Here is a 5308-nt window from a genome sequence, read left to right as displayed (position 1 = left end):
GGACCTGGGGCCTTTGCCGTCACGTGGCCACAGCAGACCTGGCCTTCTCTTTGGCTCACCTCATATCCCCGTCTCCTCTCGTGTGGCTCGTTCTCCCACCTGTTTGTTCATTGCACTTATTTCACCTTCTCTAACCCTCTGGAGGCTCTGAGGAGAAATGGTGCTTCCAGCTCCAGCGGCAGGCTTTAGAAAGACACTATATCCTGCCAAGCCTAGGATGAGGACTTAATGAGAGGTGAGTCTCATCACTCCCCCCCTCCCTCACTGGCCGTGGTTTATGGGTGACAAAGAAGGCTCCTGGCAGGCATTTGTGCCCCACCCTAAGACAGCTCAGGAGTGGGTCTGAGTTGCAGCTCTTGCTCAGCCCTAGCCTGATCCAAGGCCTGCACCAGCTCGGGGTCCCACTTCTTCATTGGTGCTATAGGGGGGCTTCAGGATCTCCTGCCTTCAGGATTCCCTGAGCACCTTCCCATTCTCAGTGTGTTGGCTGGGTAGAACCCTGGCTCCACCTGGGGCTGTGGCTGCCCAGTGTGGATACACGAAAGTGACCACCATGTAGTAACCGCTCCTACTAGCAATAGTCACATACATGCTCACACTGACCGACACGTGCACAAGCTTTGCTCCCCGTGATTCTGATTCCTCTCTCTGGGGAGGATGAATGTGAATTACACTGGGAGGATTTGGTAAGTAGAGTATTCACAGGGCTCCAGAAGAATAGGAGCCAGTGAGCATGTCAGAAAGAGGAGGTCCGTGACAAGCTTGGACTTGTCGGTCTGGGGCAGTTTCATGGGTAGTGAGAGATGACGCTGGAGAGAGAGGAGGCATCTGTCAAGGACACTGGGGATGAGCTGAGCAGCCTGCTTCTGGAAAGGTGTGTGTGTTGCTACTGAGGTTCTCATGGGACAGTCAATTGCAGAGACTTGGTTATGAGTTAGCACTGCTAAGAAATCCTAAGACAGCTTTGAGGAAATGAGCATTGACAAGAGGTCAGTTTGTGTTTTCAGCCACTCTCTTGCCTTGGAATGAGGTTGGCTTTCCTTTGTCCCTTCCAGTCACTACAATTGCTTAAAGTGATGCCTCACAGACTCTGAACATGGGTTTCTTGTGGGCAGGACATATTGCTAGCAATATCAGGTGCGTGTGTGAGACAGAGAAGAGACTGATAGAGAGATAACACATTGAGGTTGAGAAGGGAGGAAAGAAAAGACAGTGTAGTGTCTTACTGCTGATGGTCAGTAAATGTCAGTGCTTAATAAATGCTGCTGTGTTGAACTCAGGAACACAGCAGAATTAAAGAGCTGTCCTGGGTCTGCCATATTCCTTTTCTTGTTTGGTGGACTTTTCCACCAACCAAGTGAGCACCATGCAGTCATGCCCATCACAACAGAAATGCTGGCAACAGGAGGGAGCAGCTTGGAAGCCAATGTCTCTGGAGATAGTTTTGCTCTTTCTTGTCTTAGGTTCTGTGGTTCTTCCTAGTCTTGGATTAATTAACTTTGCTTCACACCAAGGCTATTGCCAGTACCCATAACCCTGGGCCAGGCACTTTCTCAATGCAGGGACCCCTGAGAGTGTGATTGGCTGCACATTAAACTGTCGCCACTGCTGAAGTCGCACAAAGGTCTCCTGAGTTTGGGCCAACACAGCCATGGTCAGTGATGAATGGAAGGTGACATGTGCCATCTTTCCCAAGAGCTGAGCTCTTGTTTCTGTTAAGCAACCAATCAGTCACATAAGTACTAATTGAATGTCTATGGCGCCACTCAGTATTTGGAGGCAGCCTCCTGTCCTTTGATACCTCAGGACTTTTAACTCTGATTTGAGCTTAGACCTGCTTGTGCTCCAGAATCACTTGATTTCTCTTAACTAAATTTGTTTCTTCCTCTAGAAATTGAAAGATATAGCTCTGACCTAAGTATTCATGGAGCAGTAGGGAAATGGGATAGTTACAAATTGGTATAAGAAATTCTTTCGGTTATTGAGTTCTCCAGTAATTTTGGACCACATGGATATTTTTTCTCCCATTCTAAAGATATGAAACATTTTACACCAAGAGAAAAGAATAGAGAGTAACATTGCAATAACCTGGATATCAACTATGCAGTTTTGTTAGATATTAATATTTTTCCATAGTGGCTTCAGAACTTTGTTTTTCAAAGAAATGGAGCTTTGTACTTAATCCCAATTCTATGATGTGACTTAGGAATGAGTTGGTTATCTCTGTGCTGCTAAATGCAGTGAAAGGTTGGGCTTTGAGAGGAAGGGAGGTGACTAAAGTTCCAGATTCTGTTGCAGAAGAATTATAAAATATGCTTAATAGAAATTCTAAAATATTTTTAATGGAGTTTATCAATTGTATTCATCAGAGTGTAAGCGGATCTTAATTTCCCTAACCACTAACATTTTTGAAAGATTTTGCAAGTCTTTCTGTCTATAAGATAACAAATTCACCTATCATTCTAACTATTGTCCTTGCCTTCCACAAATTAGCATATCTGAATGATCATCAGGCACTTAGGATTTAAGAATATGACTTATTCTTTTGGTTTCAGTCCTTAGAAAGCCAAAAGTTCAATGCCACTTTTCTATTTTGGCTTGGTTTAACAATTTCCTAGGTTGTTCTTTGAAAAGAGAGAGATGTGTGAATATTAACTCAACCTCATTAATGAATGGCTACTTGAGTACTCTGAGCTGAAAAGTTGAGTGGGTTGTTTCACTTGAATCAGAAAGTTAGAGTATTCATTCATACAGAGAACCAAGCTGATAATGATTTATAGCATTTGGAATATGCAAAACATGTGAATAATAATGGACATACTTTGAGAGATTAAAGATAACCCTAGCAAATCCTAAGATTTTCCATTCTCATTATAGATACTATTAGAAATCATTGTCTCCAAGGACAAAGACCATGTCGTACATAGCAGGTTCTTACATCAATGCAAGAGAGAGACCAGTCGGTTGAGTTCAATATAGATGACAACAGTGCCCAGTGCACTTAGTTGGAAACTAGGAGAAGTTCAAAGACGACTAACACACAGCTATCTGGCCATTAGGTTATATAGTCAGGAAAACAGGTGTGTGCAACTAAATAGACCACAAGTTAGTAAGAAGCAAGTGCTATAACAGATATACAAGGGAAGTTCCATGTGATCAGTGAACACACTTTGCTAATGCAGCAACAATTTATGTGGCAAGTACCGAGTAATCCATTCGAACTGCCAGGAGTGCAGGGAGGCTCAAGGTATGAGAGTATTTGATTTGGTTTTGAAAGATAGCCAGCATTTCAGTGGGAAGAAAATTGGGACTAACAGCACAGGCAAAGTAGGGAAAGAGGTAGGACAGGAGGAAACTGGTACAGAATGAGCAAATGGCACAAAGATGTAGTGAGTTTCAAATTTCCATAAAGATTTGTCTAGAATTCGAGTCTTCAATGCCTTGCCTTCCATACATTTCTCTCTCCACTGTGATATGGCCTTGCCTACATCACTTGCTCAAATGGCTCCTGGGCAGGTTATTAGTCATTTTTCCACTCTAAATCCAATGGACACTCTAGTCCTTGTCTAATTTGACTTCTTGGCAACAGTGTGGTCCGCTCTTGCCTTTTCACTCATCCCTTGGCTTCTGCAACACCTTGTTTTTCCTCCTTGTCCTCTGATCTCTATTCTCATGTCCCTTTTCTCTGGCCATCCTTTCTTGCCCCAAGTCTTTTTGCATGCATTTCCTTCTGTATTAATAACAACACTTCCCCCCATATTATATCTGAATAATTCTTATTTAGCTTCAGTTCTCAGCTCAGTTGTTACTTCCCTTAGGAAACCTTCTCTACCTCCCTATTCCCCAAATCTTGTCCCTGTGCAGTTAGGAGCAACCAGGTGATTGCTCATAGTACCCAGCTCTCCTCCTAGATTAGTACTTACCATACATTCTTTTCACTGATTGTATCATCTAAATCTAAACACAAGAGTCATGTCCTCCATTATATTTCCAACACTTAGGACAGTGTTGGGCTAATACCAAGTGCTTAATAAATATTTCTTGAATGAATAAATGGTTTATTCAGGGGCAATCTAGAAATTTGGGCTGGTTAAAATAGGGTGTATATAGGAACAGGTGAGGGGAAACATAGGTTGGGAGAGAATCTTGGGCTTTAAACTAAAATGTTTTAACTCCATTTTATAGGCAAAATACTTGGAAGAGCCCTGAGCCTGAAAATGACATGACCTAGCATTAGCCTAGTAGTCTGTTTTGTTAGGTGGTATAGTATAACCCATGAGGTGAAGCATACAGGAGAGTCTGGTTGAGTAACTGTAAAAACAGAAAGATAATGATTTATTGACAAGGCATGGTGACCAAAGATATATTGGGATGATGAAAGAGAGAAAGGCATTGGAAGTAACTCTGAGCATTCTCTTCTACATCACTACCCTTCGCTGAGAGAAGGGGTGCAGAGGGAGAGCCATAAGAAGGATGAGTGAGTTCATTGTTGATATAGTTTGTCAGACCTGGTAGGATATTATGGGGATAATGTAGAGACATTTAGAAACTCCAGGCTGTAGTCCAGAGAAGTTTTGAACAAGAGATGTGGATTAGAGAGACATTTGAAAAGAGATAATGGTTGAAGCTGTGAAGTTCACCAGAGAGAAGACAAAAGGAAAAGAGTTAAGGGATGCACGTGGGACCTTGAAGAAATCCCACCTTTTTGGTGGAGGGACACAAAGATAGCAAAGAGCAAAGGAAGAATTTTTCAAAAAGGAGAAGGTAGTCACATTCAAATATTGTTGAGATCGGAATCTTCAGAATGTGGAAAAATAACTTCAAAGTTGGTAGATAGCAGAGCAGTATGGAGAGCAGGTGATAATCTGATATGGGTTTTAAAAGAGGAGAGATAGTTGAGCTTAGAATATGAAAAGCAATGCAAAGACGATCCGGAGGCCAGAGTGGGGTAGAAGGCAATGAGAATGTGCCCCCTTCGAGACTTTGAGGTAAAGGAGAAATGAAGAAAAAAGTAAACTCTACTCAAGAGGGTGAAAAGCCAGGGTGCCTGGGTGGCTCAGTTGGTTAAGCAACTGCCTTCCGCTCAGGTCATGATCCTGGAGTCCCTGGATCGAGTCCCGCATCAGGCTCCCTGCTTGGCAGGGAGTCTGCTTCTCCCTCTGACCCTCCCCCCTCTCATGTGCTCTCTCTCTCTTTCTCTCTGTCTCAAATAAATAAATAAAATCTTAGGGCGCCTGGGTGGCTCAGTTGGTTGAGCGACTGCCTTCGGCTCAGGTCATGATCCTGGAGTCCCGGGATCGAGTCCCGG

Source organism: Callorhinus ursinus, unplaced genomic scaffold, assembly GCF_003265705.2.
Source record: "Callorhinus ursinus isolate GAN/ISIS: 27379988/994484 unplaced genomic scaffold, GSC_fseal_2.0 scaffold22, whole genome shotgun sequence".
NCBI classification, from domain to species: Eukaryota; Metazoa; Chordata; class Mammalia; order Carnivora; family Otariidae; genus Callorhinus; species Callorhinus ursinus.
This window is presented reverse-complemented; position numbering follows the sequence as displayed.